Source organism: Pseudochaenichthys georgianus, chromosome 12 (assembly GCF_902827115.2).
Source record: "Pseudochaenichthys georgianus chromosome 12, fPseGeo1.2, whole genome shotgun sequence".
In the NCBI taxonomy this organism is placed as follows: Eukaryota; Metazoa; Chordata; class Actinopteri; order Perciformes; family Channichthyidae; genus Pseudochaenichthys; species Pseudochaenichthys georgianus.
Genome location: NC_047514.1, coordinates 26,227,980 through 26,241,670, shown reverse-complemented (window position 1 = coordinate 26,241,670; position 13,691 = coordinate 26,227,980).

The window sequence follows — 13,691 nt, the reverse complement described above, 5'->3', positions numbered from 1 at the left end:
AGCCAGTGTAAGGCAGCCAGAACAGGAGTAATGTGGTCCTTTTTCCTAACTCTGGTTAGTACACGAGCCGCAGCATTTTGAATCAGCTGAAGCGACTTGACTGACTTCTTGGTACTCCCTGATAATAAAGAGTTACAATAATCCAGCCTAGAAGTAACAAATGCATGGACTAGTTTCTCTGCATCGTTTTGAGGCAAGATATGCCTGATTTTTGCAATGTTACGTAGATGGAAGTAGGCGGTCCTTGAAATTGATTTTATGTGGGCATTAAAGGATAAATCCTGATCAAATATAACACCAAGATTCCTTATAGTCTCACTGGAGGCCAAATTAATGCCATCCATAGTTAGTATATCTTTAGATAATTTGTTTTCGTAAGTACAATAACTTCAGTTTTGGTCGTGTTTAACATCAAAAAGTTTAAGGTCATCCACGTTTTTAAGTCCTTAAGGCAGTCTTGAATTTTATTTAGATGATTAATTTCATCAGGCTTGATTGATAAATATAGTTGAGTATCATCCGCATAACAATGAAAGTTTACAGAATGATTCCTTATAATATTGCCTAACGGAAGCATATATAATGTGAACAAAATAGGTCCGAGCACTGAGCCCTGTGGCACTCCATGGCTAACTTTGGTTTGCGTGGAAGATTCATCGTTAACACGTACAAACTGAGAGCGTTCAGATAGATAGGACCTAAACCAGCCTAAAGCAGTTCCCTGTATGCCAACTAAGTGCTCTCGTCTTTGCAATAGGATATCATGGTCGATAGTATCAAATGCAGCACTGAGATCGAGCAAAACAAGAATAGAGACAAGTCCCTTGTCTGAGGCTATTAGAATATCATTTGTGACTTTAACCAGAGCTGTCTCTGTGCTATGATGTGTTCTAAAGCCAGACTGAAAATCTTCAAATAAATCATTGTTTTTTAAGTAATCACACAACTGTTTTGCGACCGCTTTCTCAAGAATTTTTGAGAGGAACGGAAGATTAGAAATAGGTCTATAGTTGGCTAAAACCTCTGGATCGAGGTTGTGCTTTTTAAGAAGCGGTTTTATCACTGCTACTTTGAATGATTGTGGAACATAGCCTGATAATAAAGACATATTCATAATATTTAATAAAGAAGTGCTAATTAATGGAAAAACTTCCTTCAACAGCTTAGTTGGAATTGGGTCTAACATGCACGTTGATGGTTTAGAAGAGAGAATCATTGAATGTAATTGTTCAAGGTTAATGGCTGAAAAGCATTCTAGTTTACTATCTAGTGTAATATTAGAACTTACGTTTCCGGGAGCTGTTGATAACACTATACTGGTCAAAGGCAAGAGGTCATTAATTTTGTTTCTAAGAGTAACAATTTTATCGTTAAAAAAGCACATAAAATCATTACTACTGAGTGCTATGGGAATAGAAGGCTCAATCGAGCTGTGGCTCTCTGTCAGCCTGGCTACAGTGCTGAAAAGAAATCTTGCATTATTCTTATTCTCATCTATTAATGAAGAGTAGTAGGCTGCTCTCGCTTTACGCAGTGCTTTCTTATATTCATTGAGAGTAATATGCCAAATTAAACGAGATTCTTCAAGTTTAGTGGAACGCCATATCCTTTCAAGTTGTCTAGACTTTTGATTTATTTTGCGGGTTTCGGCATTATGCCATGGAGCTAATCTATGTTGTTTTATTTTCTTCTTTTTCAAAGGAGCAACAGAGTCTAATTTTATTCGCAGCACATCTATAGCACTATCAACAACATGATCAATTTGGGGTGGTGTACATTTTGTATAAGTTTCCTCCCCTACATGCAGACATGCTATCGAGTTAAGTATTGGTGGAATCTCTTCCTTAAATGTGGCTATAGGCTGCAGGAGCTTTTGACTAATGCTTTGTAGTCTAGTAACAGTACTTCAAAAGTTACTAAGAAATGGTCGGATAAAGCAGGATTATGCGGTTCGACTAATAGTTGCTCAATTTCAATACCATAAGTCAGAACAAGGTCGAGAGTGTGATTATAGCAGTGGGTTGGTTTATTTACACTCTGACAGAAACCAACAGAATCTAATATAGAGTTAAATGCAACAGTAAGGCTATTTTTATCATCGTCAACATGAATATTAAAGTCACCTACGATAATTACTTTGCCTGTTTTAAGAACCAAAGTTGATAAAAACTCAGAATTCTGATAAGAATTCTGAATAAGGACCTGGTGCACGATACACTGTAACAAATAAGATTGGCTGCACATTTTTCCAGGTCTGATGCGTAAGACTAAAAACGAGGCTTTCAAAGGAGGTATAATTTAATTTTGGTTTAGTATTGATAAGTAAACTTGAGTCAAAGATTTCTGCAACTCCACCTCCTCGGCCCGTGCCTCGAGCAATATGAGTGTTGATATGGCTGGGTGGAGTGGCCTCATTTATGCTGACATATTCTTCATGTCTCAACCAAGTTTCAGTGAGACAGCATATATCAATATTATAATCTGATATTAAATCATTTACCAATATTGCTTTAGATGCTAGAGATCTTATGTTTAAGAGACCACATTTAATCTTCCTGTTTTGTTGCACTGTAGTAGTTGTTACATTTACTTTTATTACTGTAGGTTATTATGTATGACACCTCTATTAGGTTTTACCTTAAATTGTCCTTGGGCAGACACACACACCGCTAATATTGGGTATTTTATTGGGTTCGGGATTCCTATGGATGACTGCCTAGGAGAGAGCGCAGAGAAGCGTGTAAGACTGCGACTCCGCCTCCTGGTCTCAACTCCAGTTTGTCATGGATTAAGTCCACAAAGCCCTGAAATGTTTGCCGAAATGAGATCTGCACCTTCCAAAGTAGGATGAATGCCGTCTCTCTTAATCAGACCAGGTTTTCCCCAGAAGGCTGTCCAATTATTTACGAAGCCCACATTGTTTGCTGGGCACCACCAAGACAACCAGCGCTGAAATGATGACATGCGGCTATACATGTCATCATTGATCAGATTGGGGAGGGGACCAGAGAAGATTACGGTGTCCGACATTGTTTTAGCATAACTACACACCGACTCCACATTAAGTTTGGTGCATTCTGATTGGCGTAAACGAACATCATTACCACCGACGTGAATAACAATCCTACCGTATTTATGTTTATTTTTAGCCAGCAGTTTAAGATGCGCCTCAACGTCGCCCGCTCTGGCCCCCGGAATGCATGTGACTGTGGAGGCTTCGGTCTCTAAATTCACGTGTCTCATAATAGAGCTACCAATAACCAGAGTTGGCTTCTCAGCGGGTGTCTCGCTGAGTGGGGAATATCTGTTAGATACGTGAACGGGTTGGTGGGGACCTGCGGGTTTCGCGTTATGCCCCTTCTGAACAGTCACCCAGTCTCCCTGCTGCTCGGGAGTTGCCGGGGGACGGCTAAGAGGAGCTACCTTTTGCCGGTCCGCACATGCTAACATGGGCTTTACTTTAGCTGAGTTACTTTCTAAGATGCGGAGCCGGGCTTCTATGGCTATGATTCCCGCCTCCAACCTAACAACTATACTACATTTAACACATGTATCCTTACCAGTAAAGGAGGCCGGGAAGTAACCAAACATGAGACAGGAAGAGCAGGAAATAGCACCAGAGGGTGGGGAAAGAGCCATGGCTAGCTATCAAGCTAAAGTAGCTACCGTTAGCAAACCCGAAAAGAGTGTAGGCAACTGTGGAGTTACAGTCGCTAAGAGAAGGAGAGTTGTGAGTGCTTAAGCTGTAGTAACGTGTGATTACAACGTCAGGCAGTTGCCGTGATCAAGAGTTTTAAAACGATCGATTAAGTTTAAGTTAATAAGCTATCAGCAACAGAACAGGCACACGGGATACCCGGAGATGACAACAACAACCGGAAGTTACAACGTGCTCACCGCAATAGGTTCCTCCTTCCGCTGGATGTCCCGTAATACATTTCCTGACTGTATTCCTAGCTAATGCTATGGTAACTTATTTTGTTGCAAGCTCATCAATGTTTGGGCTCAGGCTCTGAGCTGAGGAGATCCTCAGGATTGAGTGAAGGTGTGCGGGCCAGATCTAATAGTAATTAGAAATAATCCTGCAGGCTGAAATTAAATCCACCAAGGGCCTGCTTTGGCCCCCAGGCCTTGAGTTTGACACATGTGTGTCACCCAAAGGTAACAGACTACCATCAGGTGGAGCAGATTTTCAAACCTTTGGACAGAGTCTGGCTATATTTTTCCTCCACTTCCAATTGTTATGCTTTTTATATTTTTGATATATTTACAATATGTATGTTTCTCTAAAGGTAGGATTTGAGTTTTATGAATACTATTATATAAGCTTTCGAGGCATTTTCCAGTCCACCCAAATACTACAATGTCCGCAGTGAGGAATCACATGGCAGACATGCGAGACAACAAAACCACAATCTCCACAGAGGAAACAATAATACATAGCTTCAAGGCTTCTGTAGATATTTGAGATGCCTGCCAAGCTGCAAAACAATATGGCAAGACACCCAGCTAAGCATCAACATGACACTGAGCTCCGTAAACAGCCAAACATTTCTATATACTGTCATTTCTAGACAGCTTAAAGAATGCTTAGCAATAAGCATCGTCTGCCAGGAGGCAAAGAGGCTCCCGAGTGTCAGACAGACAAGAAGCTGAGTGTTGATGCCATTAGGCAGCAAAGGGGCTTGACATTTGCTGCCCAGATCACTGCCCCAGCATGCTCTGCAGCCTGGAAACGTTGTGACCATTATGTGGTTTTCTTTAAGCTGTGCTGAAGCTGTCTCATACAGTAGGTTTCTGTATGACTGCAAGAGAGACTGTGGCAACATGACTTTAACTTGTAGTATTTATTTTGCAAATCAAGACATATTTAAGGCGGCAAGTCCGACATTAATTTAAGTAATTATTTATCTAAACTTGTTTAAAAAAGTGTCTACTCTATGACTCAGATACCATTATCCTGTTGTTCCTCCTCACTGAGATTATAAGAAAAGTGTATTCAGTCGACACGAGCATATTTTAATTAGCATTTGGCAAAACATTTAGATTGGTATTGGCCTTTCATTGCAAATTAATTAGTTTTTATCATTTAAAAATACATATACTGTAGATATACTAGTTGTGCTATTACAGCTTTTGCAATATCTAAGTTAATGATTTGGCAAGCAAACATGCATGAAAACATTTAATAAAACATTGTTACTTCAAATTAGATAATAGCATAATGAATAATGCATGATGCAAAATATAACTGCCTTTAATTTTCCGTGCGGTGGAGAAAAAAACACCTTTAGCCTGCTTCCCCCTGCTTCAATGCTTCAAGCTTCAGATGTCAATGACAATGTGACAGCAGTGGCTCAGGCCGCTGGCTGAGGGGAAGAATGGTGGTCTATACCATAGCATTGGCATTGAATCATTTATCCACACTGCACAGTCAAGATTGTAGAAAAACATAGCATCATTTTTAAGTTGATATCGTTTACTTTAAGGCCATCCATAACCTCACTCATCTGTACCTCTCCGACCTCCTGCACATCAACACACCCATCCGCACTCTCAGGTCTTCTGCTTCCCTCAGCCTCACTGCACCCCCCTTCCGTTTAACCACCATCAATCAATCAATCAATCAATCAATCAATCAATCAATCAATCAATCAATCAATCAATCAATGTTTATTTATATAGCCCAATATCACAAATGTTACATTTGTCTCAGTGGTCTTCACAGTGTGTACAGAATATCAGTATGACAATACGACACCCTCTGTCCTTAGACCCTCACATCGTACAAGGAAAAACTTCCGGAGAAAACCCAGTTTAAAGGGAAAAATGGGAGAAACCTCAGGGAGAGCAACAGAGGAGGGATCCCTCTCCCAGGACGGACAGACGTGCAATAGATGCCGTGTGTAAATTGAAAAGATAATACATTTGCAACATAGGTAGTCCAAATGTTTGGAAATGCATGTGTCTATAATAAGGAGATGAATCCACGAGGATATCCATCCAGGACCTATGATCCAGGACCACAGCCACGACTCGCGATCCAGGGCTCGCAATCCAGGACACAGGACCGCAGGATCATCCATGACTCCGGATCCCGGCGTATATAGACACCAAAAAGAAAGACATTTGGGGAAGCTGGGTTAATGGGAACATGAGAGAACACAGGTATAGACAGAGAGAAGGAAGAAGTAAGATGTCCCCCGACAAACTAAGCCTATATCAGCAAAACTAGGGGCTGAATCTAATCAGCCCTAACTATAAGCTTTATCAAAAAGGAAGGTCTTAAGCGCACTCTTAAAAACGGATAGGGTGTCTGCCGCCCGAACACAAACTGGAAGCTGATTCCACAAATGTGGAGCTTGATAAGAAAAGGCTCTGGCTCCCATTGTACTTTTAGAGACTCTAGGAACAACCAACAACCCTGCATTCTTGGAACGCAATGCCCTAGTAGGACAGTAGGGTATAATGAGTTCTTTAAGGTAAGATGGCGCCTGCCCATTAAGGGCTTTGTAGGCGAGAAGAAGAATTTTAAATTCTATCCTGTGTTCTATAGGGAGCCAGTGTAAGGCAGCCAGAACAGGAGTAATGTGGTCCCTTTTCCTAACTCTGGTCAGTACACGAGCTGCAGCATTTTGAATCAGCTGAATCGACTTGACTGACTTCTTGATACTCCCTGATAATAAAGAGTTACAATAATCCAGCCTATAAGTAACAAATGCATGGACTAGTTTCTCTGCATCGTTTTGAGGCAAGATATGCCTGATTTTTGCAATGTTACGTAGATGGAAGTAGGCGGTCCTTGAAATTGATTTTATGTGGGCGTTAAAGGATAAATCCTGATCAAATATAACACCAAGATTCCTTACAGTCTCACTGGAGGCCAAATTAATGCCATCCATAGTTAGTATATCTTTAGATAATTTGTTTCGTAGATTCTTCGGGCCAAGTACAATAACTTCAGTTTTGGTCGTGTTTAACATCAAAAAGTTTAAGGTCATCCACGTTTTCAAGTCCTTAAGGCAGTCTTGAATTTTATTTAGACGATTAATTTCATCAGGCTTGATTGATAAATATAGTTGAGTATCATCCGCATAACAATGAAAGTTTACAGAATGATTCCTTATAATATTGCCTAACGGAAGCATATATAATGTGAACAAAATAGGTCCGAGCACTGAGCCCTGTGGCACTCCATGGCTAACTTTGGTTTGCGTGGAAGATTCATCGTTAACACGTACAAACTGAGAGCGTTCAGATAGATAGGACCTAAACCAGCCTAAAGCAGTTCCCTGTATGCCAACTAAGTGCTCTAGTCTTTGCAATATAGATAATTGATCTCTTTTTCAAGGGAGACCTGCTCAAGTAGGTTCCACATGAAACATACAAACATAAACGGAACAACAACACACTTGATAGCAACTTAGTAAATGCAACTCTTCTCTTATAGCTCCCAGCTCCATTGTTGGTCTCCACCAACTACTGAAGGAAATAATGGAGTCTTTAACAGTTAAATGCTCCACAGTTTCACCAGCTACTATTTGACTCTCTCTTCTGCGTAGACCAGGTAGTCTATGTGTCTAAACTAAACTATGGAAGCCTTGAGACTGAGTGAACTAAAACAGTAAATTGTGGGCAGAACAGCTAAACAATAAGCTGAAATGTACTAAGCTTAGTAAAGTGGAGGGGAGCTACAAATCAAGGTGATAATCCTCTGTTGGTTCATCATAGAGCGGTGCAGGGATGACATATTTACCCGGAGGTAAGCTGCACTTGGGTTCCCTCGACAAAAAAGCAATGAGATTTCTCCATAGGATTTTGGAAAATAGCTGGAAATAAGGTCTGTGGAAAACGAACCTGTTAGATACAGTAAATGCACGTTTTGTTCAGCCAGATGATATCCACATGTCTACCCTACTTTTATCATTTTGAATCATAAATCTAATCGCCATAAGCAAGATGCTAACGTTATACTATAAACGAACTACAGCAGGGTCGCACGACTTCAACGTCACGCCAACTTAAGATCCATATTCAAAAATACAGATTCAAAATTGTACATTGTTTGTTTTAACAGTTTGCAGGAGGCAGGGACTTGCTTTCAAGCAGAACAGGGAAAACAAACTTAGCGGGAGTGTGTACGTGTTCGGCGTAATGACGTACAACGTCCTCCACCACAACTTCTGTAGTCCTATTCAGCCATTTGGTAACAAGCATCGTTTTTCAAACACGTCAACTCTTCAGAAATCACCAGTGGGGTCACTGCTGATGGATTTAATGCCGTAGAACAAAACGTGATCCGTCTCTTAAATGTGTCTCAACCACAGACCTTAGTTCCAGCTATTTTCCCAAACCCTATGGAGAGATCCCATTGGCTCTGAGACGAGGGGACCGGTAGTGGTAAAATGCTAACTCACTTCCGGGTTTTAGGACTCGTCACTGCACCACTCTATTGCAAATAAATAATTTCACATTGTCATTTGACACTGTAGAGTGCAGCGACGTGCAGTCAAGGGAGGCATAACTCATAGACTGGTCATACTACAATGTAACGGGAAAACAACTAAATAAAAACTAAATAGTAATAATAATAAAATGTCTCCACTGATCTGTGTTGTAAATGTGATTTATGTTTGATTCCAATCGCTTTTTATAGTCAAAATCAGCAAATTTGCTGAGCTCCGCTACAACTACGGGTAGCGATGAGAAGTGAGGCAGGGACGAGCTCTGCCTCTCGTAAGCCCACAGTAACTGGCTGGAGCGCGGGCACTAATGTAGCGCAGGCACTTATTTTGTGAGCGCGCTCCAGACAGTTACTGTGGGGTAAGGTGAGGCACAGATGAGCTCTGCCTCACCTCAGAATGCGTCACCCCACAGAAACTGGCTGGAAAGCGGGCCCTAAGCGCATGCCTGCACCATCTCACTGTATGTCACCAATGTAATGTTTGTAGATCCCTTTATTACATTTATCCTCGCCATCCATAGTCTCTAAATAACTTATTTCACGTATATATGATATTTAGGCTCGCCGTACAACGGCAATGAAAAAAGCACCATGGGGAGGCAGCCATAACCTCTACCGCACTGAAGGGGGCGCAAGTGAGCCCACAGGTTCTTGTTGCTACTGTTATTCTACGCAGAGACGGTAGACACAAACAACAAACTAGACTTTTGAAACTAGAGGAAGATAAGGAGGACTTTTACAAAAAAGTAATAGAGATTGTTGTCCAGAAGGATAGCATGGACTTCATCTTCAAGTCAAGGTAAGACCCCAATTGTAATGAAAATTGGATCTTACTAAGAAAGAACAATCCAATATTTAGATTGTGGGTATCCTTTTGTTGAACGGTCTGTTTAAAATTAATCGAAGCATCAGACTAAAAAAGCTTTTGAAAATAACCGAATATTTCGATTAAGGTCTGGGCAAAGGCTAGGAAATCAGGCTCAGAGATAGAGTGGCTGCGTTTTAGGCAGCTAAGGAATAGCTTCACTTCAAATGTAAAAAGTGCAAAGTCGAAGTACTATTTGTCAGTTACCACAGAAAACCTAAATAATCCTAGGAAATTTTGGAAAGCAATAAAATCGATATCAACCGGTGAGATCCGTAATGAGCTCCGTGCCTTACCACAGCATCTGGCCCTATATCGGACAGGGCTACTATGCTAAATTGCTTTAATAAGCATTTTGTGTCCTGTGGTTCTCTATTTGATTCTGTCACTAACTCTGCTTCTGTAAATACCACAGTCTGTGACTCTGAACAACGTGGTCTGGAAAACCCTTTCAGTTTTACCCCTTTTACTGTTGATGTTGTTCATGAAGCCTCATCTAAGCTAGATCCTAGGAAACCGGCCGGCCCGGACAACTTAGAACCTTTCTTTTTAAAGATAGCTGCAGACTTTATTGCTCCACCTCTTACTTCTCTTTTTAACCTCTCCCTCAGCACAAATACAATTCCAAAAGTATGGAAGTCAGCGTATGTCCTGCCTTTACTGAAAGGAGGGGAGGCAACTATTTTAAATAACTATAGGCCAATCTCTAAATTGTCAGTTCTGGCTAAGGTTCTTGAATGCCTAGTGAGTGAACAGGTAAAGGAGTTTTTATGTACAAATGACATCCTGTCTAAACATCAGTCAGGATTCAGAAAGAAACACAGCACCATCACTGCCACAATGAAAGTGGTGAATGACATTACTAGTATTTTAGATAATAAGCAGAGTTGTGCAGCTCTGTTTATTGACCTTTCCAAAGCGTTTGACACCGTTGATCATCTCATCTTAAAGCAGAGGCTACTCAGTATTGGCCTATCCAGCCTTGCAGTGGGTGGTTTGTGAACTACCTCTCTGAAAGGTCCCAATGTGTTCATTTTGATGGACTGTCTTCTGAGTGGTTAAACATTTCTAATGGTGTACCACAAGGTTCTGTTTTAGGACCACTTTTATTCTCCATATATATTAACAGCGTAGGTGATAATGTGGATGAAGCTACTTTACATTTTTATGCGGATGATACTGTGATGTATTGTGCAGGTCCCACCATTAAGGAGGCTGTTGTTAAATTACAGGCTGTTTTTAACACTATTCAGACTCAGCTCTCTGAACTAAAGCTTCTTTTAAATGTGGATAAAACCAAGGTAATGCTCTTTTCAAAAGCAAAAAAGACACCAGAGCCTGTTTTAGATATTGTAACTACGCAAGGAACAAAACTTGAAGTTGTTGCCTGTTACAAATACCTTGGTATCTGGCTTGATGATTGTCTCTCTTTTAAACTTCATGTCAATAACCTGCTAAAAAAACTGAGGGTTAGGCTAGGGTTCTTTTTCAGAAACAAGTCCTGTTTCTCGCTTGAGGCCAGGAAAAGGCTAGTCACTGTGACCTTTTTACCTGTGCTGGACTATGGTGATCTGGTGTATATCAATGCACCTGCCAATTGCCTGGTCAAGTTAGATGCTGCGTATCACAGTGCACTGAGATTTGTGACAAACTGTAAAGCATTAACCCATCACTGTACCCTGTATGTAAGGGCTGGGTTGCTTTCACTAACTGTACGGAGGCTCAGTCACTGGTACATGTTTATATACAAAGCCATGTTAGGGAAACTTCCATCTTATATCTGCTCCCTGATCTCACGGAAAATTGTAAGTGGCTACTGCCTGAGATCGAATGCTGTGGTTTTATTAAATGTGCCAACTGCTAGGACTGTCTTAGGGAAGACAGCTTTTAGATGCGCAGCTCCTCTGTCTTGGAATAGTCTGCAAATTAAATGGAAACTGAACAATCTGGTGCCACTAAATGTTTTTAAAGCTCGGTTGGATGCTAGTCAATCAGAAGCTATTGGTACCTGTTTATGTGGATAATTATGTAAATGATGCTGGATGATGTCCTTTTGTTGTTCTGTTTATGCTTTTATGTTTCATGTGGAACTACTTGAGCAGGTCTCCCTTGGAAAAGAGATCAATGATCTCAATGGGATTTTATCTGTATAAATAAAGGTTTGAAATGAAATGAAATGAAGGTCAGAATATAATATTTGTAAATCTGACTCTGAAAGAGTCAGTGCCTCACCAGCCACGAACCTCTCCACACGTCACTGGTAGAGTGTAGATTGCTTGTTATTTAAAAATCGTCAACAAGAAGTCAATTCTAAGCATTATACTTCCTTCCTATTCACTCCACAAATCCTTAAAATGCTGAAAACGAATCCATTCTGGGTGTTTGTTTTTTAAGAATGGTGATTGGCTTACCATATAAAAGGTCAACATGTTTTTTCTGAAAGATTTCATTTTTTAATGATTCAGGAGCATCTCCTGAGTTTATGCTGCTTTGCAATTCTGCAAATTGCTATGCAGCTACTGTAAGATGAACTGTTGCACAATGTTTGAAATGCTATATGAACGTTGTTTAACGCACTGACTATAATGAAAAACCTCCCAGATGAACTGGCTGAAGATGATTTATATGGGTACAGAATATAAATGTCTAAGGCTATTCTCTGATTGCGTTGCATTCTGCATACACTGCAAATCAGTGTCTGCATTATATATGAACACTGTAATACGCAGAATATAGGAAATAGTTGCCCACTTACTTCACTACATATAGTAAAGGGCTTCTGGGGAGTATTGTAATAAATTGACCATGATTCAGCATCAACATAGATCCTCACATTCTACACATTAAATTCTTATTTTCTCTCTGCCGTGGCTCCTATTAGTTAGGCCTAGATAAACTAATGCAAATTCATTATATCTGATAAGCAGCAATGATGATGTGAACGTGCTTCTTACTTATTGTATCTTTGCTTAAAACATTACAATGAAGATATTACTGGTGGTCCGTTTAGAGCTTTATAATGAAGAGTCAGGAGAGGCGAGAAAGTGTTAATCACAACCGGCACCGAAGCACTGCTGTGTGAAATATACTGTTCCTCCACAGAGAGCCTAGCGCTCTTCTGTTTTTATTAGTCCACGCTGAAATCTCAAAGATACATTACTGTTATGTATACAACACGTTCTCACTCCCAACCCTTTCACATGTTGACGGTCGGTCAGGGCCCCTCCCCGTCACTCTATTACGGACAGGGTACCCCTTGAGAGTCCGTTTTCAACGGGCAGGGCGTCCCATAGACCTTCATAGACCTCCCATAGCGTTGATAATAGACGCCATGAGAACGCTCCATGACGGTCGGTTGTTATTGTCAATATTAATATAATAATTATTTATTTTTTAATAGTCACACTCGATTACGCCGATTTTCTTGTTGCACCAGCTGGTCGACACCTCTTTTAGCAGAAACAAAGGCTACATTAAGGCAAGACACCCCAGGTGAATAGGGTACTTTTTTTTAACTTAAAGGTATCAGCTAGACATTTCTCCAGTTAATTACTTACAATAAGGCAATTGTCTTTTGTATTACAAGTTTTCTGAAATAGCACGTTTAAATATACACATTATCCATTATCTCATTAAATGCTCTTGAGATCAACACCAAGAAAACTGAGGAAATCATTTTTGGCTCACCATCTGACTCCCATAAAGTCCCCATTGTCATCCATACAGATGAGATCAAGCAGGGAGTTTCATACAAATACCTGGGTGTAATTATTGACCATCTGCTGTCATGGAAGGATCACATTGATTATCTGTGCAAAAGGACAAAACAAAGAATTTATTTTCTCCGCCGTCTTAGGTCTTTTGGCGCGAGCAGAGAAATTCTTCTGTTGTTCTTTACATCTGTGATCATGTCCATTCTACAGTACTGCAATACTACCTGGTACAAATGTCTGTCGGCAGCGTTAAAATCAAAACTGCTCCACCTGTTAAAGATCTGCTCAAAGATTGTTGGTCCACCCGTCAGAGACTCTATGACTCAGCCTATCATAACAACCTAGTGAGGCTGTCCAACAACATCATCTCTGACCCAAACCATGTTCTGAACTGTGAATATGAACTGCTACCATCTAATCAGAGATACAGGGTCCCACCATTCAATAAAGTCAGACTGAAGCACTCCTTTGTGCATCAGTCAGTCCTCACAGTAAATACAGAGCTGATCCCAGATCAGATGCACGCTGAAGGCTCTTTGAGCATGTTTTCTCTCAGTGATTGTGCTGTTATGTTTCATGTATTGTGTCTGCATATTTGTCTGTTGATGTTGGACATGGAGCTGCTGTGACGCAAGTCAAATTTCAGACT